Source organism: Papaver somniferum, chromosome 7 (assembly GCF_003573695.1).
Source record: "Papaver somniferum cultivar HN1 chromosome 7, ASM357369v1, whole genome shotgun sequence".
NCBI lineage: Eukaryota > Viridiplantae > Streptophyta > Magnoliopsida > Ranunculales > Papaveraceae > Papaver > Papaver somniferum.
The window spans coordinates 51,296,498-51,310,446 of NC_039364.1; positions in this window are offsets into that span (position 1 = coordinate 51,296,498).

Sequence of the window (13,949 nt, forward strand, 5' to 3'; positions counted from 1 at the left end):
CAAAAATATACGCGAGTAATTTTTTCCCCCTAAATACCCTCATCTTCTTCGCTCAAATAAACCAGACCATTAGCATCAGTTCTTCCGACATCAATTTCCATTTCGTTCCCTGACTCTCAATGTCGCACAACACCAAATTCAACCCATCTGGTAATGCATTTCAACCTCCATCTCTGTAAACCCATTTCAAACTTTTACTTCTTCAATCTACCAGTAAACAAAAACCATAATTTCACAAGATCCCATTTCTCAAGCATTTGAATCTTGTTATTCTGAATTCGACCTCAGTTGGATATTTACATAGCACCTTCAGTCGAACAGAAGCTCAATTCCATCTTCATTCTCGTCTATCTGTATACAATAATATAACCACCATTGATTGAACCTTCACTCTCTCAAGAATCCCCAATTAAAATCCCACCGTTGTTGTTGTTTTAGGGCATAAAAAGATCACCACTGCCTCAATCGACCACATCCATACTACCCAACCATTCATCACTGTCAACTGCCCTCCCATTCTCAAGAACAAATACCATTAAATCCAATTTTGGATGACATATGAAAAATCCCCAAATTTGTTTCGGACCAACAATTCAGACCTATCTCTGAGTCAATACCCCATTTCGTTTCATGTTTTCTCTCCATAACGATTCTCACCGGAAACCCCCAAATCTCCCAATACATCCACCACCACCATCAGTATGAGAAGAACCACCATTATCATCAGTAATTTCAGCCACTTCGGTTTCGATTCCCACATCAATTGATTGGATTAGGTTCGAATTTCGTTTGGGTCGTGTTCGATTGGTGATGGGGTGATTTGCTGCCAACTTAACTTTTGTTTTAATTTGGAGGTGGTGCGGAAGGCTGTTATCCCTGACTTTTAATCGAAAAAGATGAGGGCATTTCAGGTAGTTTGCTAATAAAATTTTTTTCTTCCATACGTGGACAAGTGCTGACTCAACTAACGGACTTCTGGATGGAAAAAGTAACGATGGGAGGAAACACTAATTTCGATCTATTAGGAGAGGAAACACTAATTTCGATCTATTTGGGGAGGAAACGCTAATTGGCTATCTTTAAAGGGGAGGAAACTCAAATACCCCTTAATATTAACTACCTAATCTTTATTCATTATAGCATATCTTGACCGGATTGACCTTCTAGATGAGATGGTAAGTCATTCATAATGCCAATAAACAAAAATGACCGAATCAACCATTATTCCTAGATATAAATCAAGGATGATAAACGATTAAAACTTTGAGAATGGAAGATTGCTTTTTAAATCTTTAGTATGTACCTGTTGAAAGTATATCTTTTATTTTGTTAATCTTCAAAAGCTATAAAAAATAACCAAATTATTTTTTAAAACCTATTTTGCAACTTGTATACTATTTTGGTGATATTTTTTTTTTTTAGCAAAAATCAAAATAAAAACGATCAAAAATATGGACCAAAATGATGTTAGCTAGCATTGTACATTTTTATAAATAAAATTTTGATCATTTTTGAACTCTTATAAGGCTTTTATATATGCATGCATAACTGACTCGGTCAACTGCTTTAATCGTTGATTAATTATTCATCTATCATTTATCATTTGTGCCCATATACTTTAAAGAAAAAGGCGAAAAAGGCCCACTCTGGAAAAATCGCCCCGAGCCTCAAAATAGGTTGAGATGGCCCTGATCATTTTGTTAATAGTTTGTAACAGTAGGATGTTTTTGTGAATCGGGTCCTAATTCTAGGACTGTTTCGTACATTTTCCATAAAAATATAACATGTCCATGCGAACAAGATACTAAAATGTAACTCTAGTGTGTTCGGCCGTGGAGTTTCTGATACAGGGGGCTGATGAAATATCGCGACTTCCATATTTATTTTCATTTTGTTTTTTTTGTGTTTTAAGGATCAGCCGTCAGCGAAGTAAATGGGTCGTGATAAATGGGAAAGACTCGCATGGAAAAACACATGGCTAGGAGAGTAGTGACAGGTTACTCGTACGTGTTGTTCACACACTTGGTTACTCTTTGGAATAAGAGAAGGTATCATCTCCTTCTCCTTCTCCTTCTCCAAACTGATTACACTTCCCTTTCACTGCAATATGCTATCGTTCGCTTTCACATGCCATCCATCCACGTTTACAGCTTGGCATTTTGGTTCACTAATTTTGTAACTAAAGAAACTTTATAGTTATTGTAACTTTTTATTTTTTGGGTATCGATAAAGAATTTGACGCGTGAACAGTTTGGAATGGTTAAAGAATTCTTCAAATTTATCGTAATTTTTTATTCTTTCTTTCATATCAATAAAGAGTTTGATGCCTCTACGAATTTCGAATTCGGGTAATTGGTATTGTTAACAATGTTTCAATATGGTGTTATAACGACGTTAGCTATCATAAACTACTGAAAATCGGAAACTATCAATCTCTGTCTTATGGTAGTTTATTTTAGTGATACTAGATATCAGCTCGGCCTAGGCCAAGATCAACCTTTAGTAGTTTTAGGTTAGCCGGGGGACATAAGCCCGGCATGGTGAGATAAAGTGGGTTTAGTTTCTACTAGTACTTTTAGGGTTCGTAATTACGCCAACATAAAGTTTAGTTTCTTCCACTTTTTGGGTTATTCGAGGCATACGGCTCCGGCGCGATTATGTTCTTAAGGTTGAATCTAATAGGACCATAAAGAAATCTTTATCGTCAAATCTAAAAAGAATATCAAATATTTTTAAGGTTAGATTTAGTGGATAAGTTAAGTTGTCAGGTTAAGGCTAGATATAATCGTGCCATAACATAATCTCTGCCATCAAGATCCGAGAAAGAATCTCTGTGATTCTTTAATATGGACACATATAAGCCCTTCTTCCTTAGAATACCAATGAGTTTACGATGATTTCCTATACTACTTTGAAACAACAGTATTCAAGTGCTTGTAGGTGGATATAATACAAGATACAAACTAGTTAGAACATAGCTAATTAAACTATATATCATATATACATTACAATTCGAAACATTGATTAGTATCGGATGATGAGAAGAACCATCGCGAAGAAGTTTCATAGATTGAAACTTCTTTTTATTTCTATATCGTACAGTTTTTGTAGATAGGACCACTGACTGTGAGTGTGTTAAAATATGCACCCTCAAGCTTAGCAATGAGGAGATGAAGGTGAACTTGGATCTGAAAAATCCAAACTGAGCAACACTGAAAAGCTTAGAAAATATGTCAACCCCTTGATTTTTAAAAGAATTGAGGCAATCACGAAGCATGTTGGCTACAACAACTTCACGATCAAAACCTTCTCTACAATTAATAGGGGAGGGAACTTAGACATTATAACACAGCCAAACATAAAAGGGTTGAGTAAATGGAATCGCTACGACAAAATGATCACTTACTTGAAAAACCAATACTAGACGACTCAAAGGTAGGTTAAATGTGTTTATGATACGCTGGATTATACGCAAAGCATATATGACCCAATTGATAATTCCAAACGTTTATTGGAACACGTTCACCAGAAAAGGCAGATGAATGAGAGAGAGAGATATGATGGATCAACAATGTCAGGGAGACCCCTCTTCTTAAATTCTACTAGGAAATTATATAAACAAGCTTTTCTCAACCTATATAAAAATCCAAGAAAAAAGGTTTCTCTATATTTCTAGAGAGATTCAAGGAACAACATTTTGTTATTTTTAAATTTTCGTAATTTTGCTTGAGTTTTTTTTTAAGTTGCCTAGCTCAGTTGAGCATCTACGACATATGCTAGTAGTAGGTGTAGTATGGTGCTTTATCCTTGAGGTATCCGTCCTGTGAGGGCTATAGCATCGCTCGTGAGTGTAGCCCGACACTAACATCTTAAGGACAACATGTTGAACACATGACTCACTCTATTTGGGGAGCTCATCCATTTCGTCATATCGATCACTTCTTTTACAAATGAGCTAAGTATTAATTACTCTTGTTTTTTTTCATCCTTTTTGATTATTGCGCCCAACAATCTTAAGATATCAAGTTATACAGTAATAATCGAAAATAAATGAGTAATTTGTGAATCGTTGATGTTGATACCATATTGAAAACTAAGGATGTTAATTGTGGAGTGAAAAAAAAAATGAGTTTTTGCTCGGCTGTAGAGTTTCAAGGTTATATCTTATCTTAAAAGAAATTTCAGTAAATATTTTAACCGAACATATTATACATCCTTATGATTACCCACACCAAATTTCATACTTTTTGGAGTTGTGAAAGTATTTTACAATTTTGATAGACATTGATGAAAAATTCCAACGAGAAGAAAATGTTGTTGAGTAAATTAGTTTTTCTGGCGTAACTATGAGTTTTTTGAAATAATGGTTTAAATGAAGTTTGAATATCTAGGTGTTATCTTCAAAACCTATATTTAATTTTCTGACTCGATATTGTGGTTTGTGAGGTATGGTGTTTGCAAAAAAAAAAAAGTTGTGCATGTCTATCCAGAGCATCAATAGTTGGGTCAAAGCTCTAGATTAGTGTGAGATCTTGCATCCTTTTGTAGTGGTGCTTTGTCACTTTGGATATAAAATGAAAAACTAGTACTAATGAGTATTTATCCGTAATAAACTTGAGATTTCAATTTAGTTGACGAATTAGAGCAAGTAACAAATTGATTTTCGTGACTTAAAATAGTAACTTCTTATACGTGTTATATTAGTATCGCATTGGTAATGAATAATGAGATGTTGAATTGGATTGATTTTATATACTTTGTGTTATACCAACTGGTTAATAACTGTGTATTAGCAATGTTTATGGTGATTTCTAAATCATTTTGAATATGTTACCTTGTGTTGAAAATATGAATACCAGTATATTATACTCATGAACAAGTCAACTGTCAAACAGTTGAAGAAATATGTAAATGATGTGCAAAGCTTGACAGGTTTAGATAATCAAATTCTCATATCATTCTCAATATTGTATGTGCATTGAAATCTAAAACCATGGCCAAATATTATCTACCTAAGTTGCTATGAAATGTGATACTTGGAAATGTGGTATTGTGATGCTACGAGTGTTAGCTTAATAGAACATGTCAATAGTAGATAAAATTGAAAATCGTCAATGAATTGAGAACGAATACATAAACATGTTATATCATAATGATGTTATTGAGTACTATAATGTGATTACGTGGTGTGTCCTAGTTAAATGCAATCTAAAGGACACATCATTATAGTTTCTTATGTTAAAAATCCTGAAAACCCTTTGGGGCAGGGGGCTTATGCCTCAATTGTGGAGGTATAAGATGGAAACAAGTATTTGTTTGATTTCTCAAACGGATTTATGAAAGACACAAGAGTTATATATGTGTCCTTAGAGTCGAATTATTTAGCAAATAAATGCATGTGATCACCAAAACTATAGTATGATAACTTGTAAATTTTGAAGTTAACCAGATTTGAAGAAAATTGTTGAGGATGTTGAGTTCTCGAAAACAGTTTTCCGAGGTCGGTTCTCAAATGAGATGTAATAAGTCAGAAAGAGACTTGACTTTGTAAAAAATTTGTTAGCGAATAAAGTAGTGATCTCTTGACATTAAAATTACTTCATCAGGCATTGATTGCAACTATTTTCAGTATGATACATTAGATGAATGTTGAGGCAGTATACTTAACTGGTTAGTAAAAGGAGGAAAAATCTTAAGGGTTCAGTTAGCGCTAGGGGTAATAGTATAAATTGATTACACCTACATATACTTGACTTGAACCAAGTAGTAAGTCAATTACCTAACAGTTCTGTTATGTGACAGTGTTGATTTTTAGTAATGAGGCACTAATGAATTTTGATAAGTGTAGTTACGATAAATCAATTTAAGGTGCATACGTTTAGCATGCCTTTTTTTATGTGTTTTACAACCACTAATAAATTTGTGTTGTTAAAAGTTTGACAAGATACTAATATGTTGTTGACGTGATCTAAAGGATTAGAAAGAACCAAAATCAACTGTTGATGATATAGTTTCTGTCAATTGTATGTTGTAAAATAGTTGTGCATGTCCCCCTTTATACTAGAGAATCATAGGGATGCTATGACAAGAGGATAAGGGTGCACAGGAACCGAGCCGGACCGACGGACCGTTCCGGTATCGGTGGAACCGTACCTGTTTTTGTACCGAACCGAGGAAGGGGGTATAGGTACCGGTCCAAAAAATATGAACCGAGGCTAGGAAGGTACAGGTACACGGTCCTATCCCAGTCTCGTACCGTCCCGGACCGAATGTATCGAGAAGTAATAACCGTTAGATTTAGGATCTAATATGAGTATCTGATGGTGCCGGTATATATAAAAAAATTACTAGGGGTTTCTTCTCTTCTTTGCAGCTCCCCCTCCTCCCTCTCTGAGCGAACACCACTAAATCCATCTTCTTTGTTTAGATCATTTCTCTAGAGTCTAGATCCATCTGTTAATTTCTTAATCCCTTAACTTCTTACTCTTAGAAACCAGGTTCGTCATTTCTTTTTTGTTTAATTTTTTTTTAAAGTTTTTTATGTCTGTGATTGACGTATTTATATTATGTGCAGAGTTCTGCTGTATCAAGACTTCAACTCCACGAACTTCATTACACCACCTCTCGATTTGGACTACTGTGTTCACTGAATCTTTTAATTTAATCTTGATTTGGTAAGATACAATCTAGTTCTGTTGGAAAATGAATGAAAAATCTAACCTTTTTCAATTGAATTTGTTATTGATTTTGAGAATATTGAAATTGATTTGCTCTACCTATAATTGATTTGGTTTGGTTTGTAATTATGAATGAGTGTTGAATAGTCAATTATTCAAGAGTGATTTTGTTTGCAGTTGAGATGTTTTGTGTTAATGTACATATAATGGTTTGAATTTTTGAAAATCGGAGTTGCAATTTGGATTTGATATGTTTTGTGTTAATGTACATATAATGGTTTGAAACTTAGTCTAAAATTTGTTTTGATGAATCTTTGAGAACTCTAATATGTTATTTGTTGGTTATAGTTTGAGCTCAATCCTTAGAATTTGATATGTTTATTCAATTTTTTAATTCAATGTAAGAAAAAGCTTTGTATGTTCAACTGGTTCTTTATAGTTGAATCTGTGGTTTTAGCTCTAAAAGATGAAATTAAGATGTGAATTTTCTTAGTGACAGTAATTTAGAATGTATTTTGATGTGGAGTTTGGATTAAGCTGCGAAACTTGCACTAATGGTTAATTTTAGATAGCTCTCTTCTAATTCTGTTTAGAAGTTGCTTAGGTGTCTATATGTAAGTTATAAGTTGTCAAAAATTTGGGGGTTGAGATAAATATTGATTCTTTATAGCTGCAAATTCAAATAAGCTTTGATTGAATTATCCTTTTTGGAATGAAACCTGTGGTAGTATGAGACTTGTACTTAGGAACAAATACTGGTTTGGTGTGTTTTGAGTTGGTGAATTCTGCTTGTGCTATGCATCTATGTTTCTATATGTGTGAAGGGATTCAATTTGCTTCATTACTGCACTGTCCTGCTATGACTTCATTATGCTTTATAAAGTCTTAGATATATATATTATGAACATATAAGGTTGATCTGATAGAGTGCAAGTAATTTTTGTCTTTGTTTTCTCATCATTCATTTTGGTTGTTGTTGCAGGTAATCTTGATTTATGCCACCACCACCGGTGCTGCTGCCATGGAATAATGCCACCAGTGCTACTTGTTACATTTTTACGACCATTGTCCAGTGACAGTCAGTGCTACTGATACTTGTTAAGACTATTGTTTAATTGTGTGTGTGAGGGACTGTGTGTGTCTGTCAGTCTTTGACTCTTTTACTACTTGTTAGTTGTTACTCTTTCATTTTTTCAAGACTTGGTATTTGAGATTTTTCTTTGCTAGTATTAATATTATTGCTACTTGTTGTTATGTATTGTACTTTAAGATATTTCTTAATATATTGTTGCTCAGTAAAACAGGTTGTTAACAGGTTTTTTTCTCGGTAAAAAATATTTATTTTTAACAGTTTTTTTTCTGGTCTGGAACCGAGACTAGTACCGGAACCGTACCTGGTACCGCACGTGTACCGAAGGTACCGGAACCGAGGTATAGGGTACAGGTACCGGCCCAAAATTTTGGAACCGAGGTTAGGGAGGTACAGGTACTCGGCCTCGGCAAGAACCGAGCCGAACCGTACCGTGTGCACCCTTACAAGAGGACCAGAGATTCGGGATAGTTGAGGTACATACTTAATTTTTAAATATGTGATATATATTGCACTAACCCATAAAGGAAATTGTAATGACTGTACTAGTAGATACTACATACACGTACTTTGTATATGCCTTTATATGCTTTTAAAACTGCTTATATATATAAAAATGTGATGTTTACGATTTGATTGGAAGAATAAGTGGTTGCGTACATGCGTGCTCTAAAAGATCCAAGGAAACTAGAAAAAAATCTGAAGAAGATAGTCTTTGTCAAAACTCGAAGCGTTTAATGTGGCAGCAGATTAGGTGTATAACTACACTTGTAAACCCAGAAGAATTAGTGGATGATCTGATTAGAAATTTGAAGTACTTTAAATTGTGTATGTGCATGATACATATTGCACCGACCTTAAGAGATGTTGTGGTTTCAGGCTTTGGAGAGTCTTAACCTATGTGTGTGTCCTGTTAAGGTGTATAAGTATTTGGAAATCCTCCAATAGACATGAAAAACTTGATTGATATGGAATCGGAGTTCGCTTGCTTAAAATAAAGCATGAGAGGAAGCTGAATGGCTAAAATCCTTTTTTGGAAAGGCATTCCTCTGTGACCGAAGCCTGTGGCCATCATTGCTGAAACGCAATTCATTGTGCGAGTCTAAAGTAAATGAGCAATGGTAAAGTCTAGACAACTCGAAGAAGGCATAATTCGGTAAGCTATTAATCTCTAATAAAGTGATTCCAATGGATTTGTAAATTCAAGATAATCACAATAAACTTTATGGTATCAAATGAGAATTTTGTGGATCATTAGATGAAAGGATATCTAGAGAGATAGTAAGTTAAACATCGAGGGGGTGGGACTTAAGTTCGTAAAGATACTCTACCTTAGTGATTGGAGATCTAAGTATCAAGGTTCAATAAGACAAATAATTTGTGGTGATTAAGGTATGCATTATCAAGAGAATTGCATTCTTTGTCTTTCGCTATGGTGTATTGATGTGATAGTGTGACTGTATGTGAAGGATGACTTTTAATAAGTCTTAATGATTTCTATAGTTTCAACTTAAGATCAAAATGAGGTGTAGTAGTATCACTGTTGATGGAATTCACCCATCTGAATGAGGAAGTGGGGCAGGTTCCTACCAGAATATGAGCAAATTCTCTAGAACATTCATTTAACCAGGAAATTAGCTCTAGGTCAAAATGATCACAACCGCACGAGCTTGGCAACAACATTGGGAGATATCATGTGTGGTCGTTATTGCGAAGTACACCAAATGCTAGCAGTTCAAGACATCGCGTTCACTGTCTCTAACAAGTAGTTCCGGCAATCTCTCACTAAACAAAGGTTCAAGAACTCATGGAAACTTCTGCTTGTAATGGTATTTTCCGCTTTTTATATGATTTTCGTTATTTTGTCGGAAATTTAACTCATTTGGAGAAGAATGAGTTTCATGTTGTTTTTTATGGTTCTGGTATTATTATAACTGAGGACCTAACGATTCACTGGCTTATTTTCACTTGGTACAAAAAACCAGCTTTAGTCTCATGTGTGATCACTAAAGATGAAAGCTTTCTATACTGTTATGATTTATGCAATCTATAGTATGACTCTGCGGTCAACACACTTTTGTGTGAGATAGAGGACGCTGAAATGGCTAGTATGACTTCAAGACACTCACGACCAAGGTTTTTAAAACGTGAAGCGAAGGGTGATTCGTTTTTCATTTTTAAGAAGCGATGCATATGCTGAAGAGTGAAGCGTCGCTTCATCGTTGATGTATGAAGCTGTAGTTTTCTTATAAATAATATTAATTGTTAGTGTGAAGTATAAATTCTAGGAAGATAATATTTATAAAAATTTGATATACGTCATATTATTATTATCAAAAACGAAGGCCTGGTACATTGGTTCATTGTACTCCCTGAATGGGATGTCTAGGGGTTCTTCGGATGTTTAGAGGTTCGAATCCCCTCATAATTTATTTTTCTTTAAAAATCTGGCGGAAAATTTAAAACCTTTGGCTGAAATTGACGAAGCGCATCAAAATAAAGGAATCTTTCCGCTTCACAAAAGATTCGCTTCGACATAGCGCTTCGAAGCGAATTGTAGAATTTTGAAGCGAAGCGTACGCTTTTAAAAACCATGCTCATGACTTGTCTGTCTGTTCGGTCAAGTCAGGTCGTGTTATCGGGTGTTGTTTTACCAAGATCGATTGGTGTTTTTAATGTTTACTGAGGTTTTCGTTCATATGAGGGGATTGTAGGAAAACAATAAAATACGAATTTTAAAGCTTTTAAGAATATAAATAATTTCTTGTTTTCTTTTGTGAATGATTTTTTTTTAATCCCACATCGGGGAGTTCCCATTTCTTAATCTGCTTTAAGGAGTATATAAACCAATTAGTCCCACATCGCGGAGATCCCTCTTACTAAGTTGTACTAGGAGATTATGTAGACAAGTTTTTTTCAACCTTTATTTACATTTTCTCAGAGAGACCCAAAAAACAGTATTTTCTCTATTTTTATTTTTAAGTTTTTGTGATTTTCCTTAAGTGTTTTTCAGAGTTGGCAAGCTCAAGTTGAGCATCTACAACACATGCTAGTAGTAGGTGTAGTAAGGTGTTTTATCCTGAAGACATCTGTCCTGTAAGAGCTATAACATCATTCTTGAATGTAACTGGGCGCTAATGTCTTAAAATTTTATCGTGTTATTGTTGGTGGTATTAGGGGAGCTCATTCATTTTGCCATATTTACAAAGAGGTAGGATCCACAGACACTCTTAGATGGACAAGGTCAGACAAGATTTGCGATTTTCTCCGCAAAATCCAAACAACAATGAATTTAAGTGTAATATTTTGGTGATATGTTCCTCTTATAAGACTCCACATTCCTACAAAAAGTGAACACAAATCGAGATGTATAAAACGACCATCTACCCCTTTGAATATTAGCCGTTCAAATTTAACGGTTGAAATTAAGATTGGTAAATGGTTAGGTTTTCTTCCTTCTTGATTATGACACTCAACAATAACAAGCATATGTTCAGTGTAAGTACGACTTCTCTATCTTGCAGCATAGATTCACTAGGAGCCGGGTCATGCAATGTTGCCCAGCAAAAAGAAGCCCGGACCTTATAAGGAATCTTGGAGTTATGCAATAATGCCCAGCATGAGACCTCATCACTGATGGAGAAAAAATCATGGCTGCTAATAGGGGTACCAAATTGCTTAGGGGTGTATCAATATTGGTATAGGACAGAACACCATCAAGCCTTGCATTGGCACATCCCCAAGCAATTTGATACCCCTGTTAGCAATGTTGGAAAAAAAATGAGTTCATGGAATCACAAAACCGTCCATAGGGATTATAAATTCAACGGAGGGTTTACCACCCCGTTACCGACCACTATTCCATCGTGTGGAGTTTGGTAAGTCCTATGAAATCTGGTGACTCCGATGTCAACCTTGACCCATTGCGGAAGTGATATAATATTTTAAAAGATCTCTCGATAATAGCGAAGGAGGACATGTTAGTGCAAGATTGGTTAATTAAGACATAATTATAATTTTATATACAATCCAGCCCAGAAATCTTATGTCGGGCTAATGGAGTCCTACTACTATATGAACTGTCGTATGCTCTGTAATTGCGATTGCGAAGTTTACTGGTTTGTGGGAGCACGTCGGTGGTGGCACACAAAGATCCGAGAATCTGAGTGTAAGATAACAGAAATTGAAAAAAGAAAATTAATAAAAGGAAAATAAGAGTCTCTTCTAGCTAATAGTTTAAGCTTTCATGATCGTAACATCTCCATCTGTTTTGGCTACGTGGTTCAATAAACAACCGTGTTGCTAATTTTTCTGTTGATTTGATGTTCGAAACAGACTTTAATCCAATCCAACTCCATATTCATTTTACTTGTTACTACTGAAATGTTTGATTGGGATGACTGGAAAATGTCTAGTACAAATACAATGGGCGTTAAGACAAGTCGGAGGCAGTGAAAATAAAGACAAGTGTAAAAAGGAAATCCAGTACGAGTACAATGCGACAGAGCTGTGTGCATACAAATGATATCAAAGCAAAGTATATATTTTGATCCCTCATGATCACATTGGACCCCATTAAGTAAGAAAAGATATTTCAAAAATGCACTCACTCAAAATCTTAAAGAAAAACAGTAGATTACACCAACTGCCACTATGCACCAACCATTGGTCCAACTCAACTTTATGTGAAGGTTTTAAATTCGAAATTAAAGTCGTTATGCACGAGGTCCTATCTCGTTCCACTTCCACTTAATTTGAAGCCATAATTGCTTGTACATATATGGGACGTAATCAACATGAGAGCCACGAATGTTATCGGTTGTTAATCTGACGGACCTACAGCTGGGCTAATGGGGACTTTAGCCGGGATAATCCTCCCAATCCACAAACCAAAAGAAAAAAATTCTACTCCACCAAAGCTTCTAATCCGGACCTTAGAAGGAAATTTAGCCTTCCTGAATCCGTCCTTATTGCTACAATATATAATGCACACCTAACGAGATGACGATGGTCTATTTCTTTCTCTCCTCTGGGGTAAAAAGACTGTAAAAGAATGTGATTTCTGACACAAGTTAGTTAATGAGATGGCATATATCATATGTAAGTAAGACCCCCCCTATGAGAATAAGAAGAGGGCATTAAATAAACTTACGCCGGGAAAGGAAGGCAGAGAGGAGGATTCTGGATACCTGTAACAGTAGTACTGCAGCATGACAGCATGTTACTTGTGGTGGCATCAGTTAATACAACTTTTGCTGTAAAGTCCACTCCTCTACTTTCCTTCTTTAAATTTCTTAGATTTCCTTCCTAAAACACCCTTACTCCAGTCCAATGTATCCTCCTCCTGGATCCATCCAACTTATGGCTAAACTTGGTTGGTTAACTAAATTAACGGAAATCCAACCTAAGGCAAGGTACATCTTCCCTTTCGAGTGTTTTTTCTAAGGGGAAAATTAACCTATTTGTTAGCTTATGCATCTCATTTTCATTGAATTTTTCGTCGGTTTTGAGATGAAATTTTTTCAATTGTGCTACTGGTACTAATTTAAGTGAGTTAATTATATGATGAATTGCGTTTGATGGTGATCGGAGAAGTGTTTCTTTCGTTAGGTGAGGCCGTAAGGGTGACTATTTTTGTTCGTTACTAGTGACGATGTTAATGCCCAATTATTAGGGTGCTTCTGACACATGTTTTGTGCATCCTTTTAATGTAACCTGCCTAATAGCTCTTCTAATATTTTTGGTTTGGTCTTGTGTCCATGTCTCGCCACTGTTTCTTTCTCGATAAGTATATTCCAGCACTATACAAAATGAGGACACTGAGCTTTCAATTTGCTGTTGTTGTACTGTATCTACTAATTGGTGATCTTGAACGATAACTAGACACCTTTCTTGGTGATGTGCTTTCTAGTAACGAATTTTTTGAGTTGGTTGGAATCAGTGGGCTTGCCAAGAAAATGGTTGATACCAAAAGAGATATAGTATATCCTCTTGTTTACTTGTTGATTACATTGTCTTTGATATTGCCGGTTGCTACAGCTACCGTTGAGAGAGTGTTTTCCACTATGAAGATAGTGAAGAATCGTTTGCGAAGTCGTATTGGTGATGAGTATATGAATAACTGTTTACTCACATATATTGAACGAGAAATTTTTCGTAGTATCAACACCGACAAGATTAGA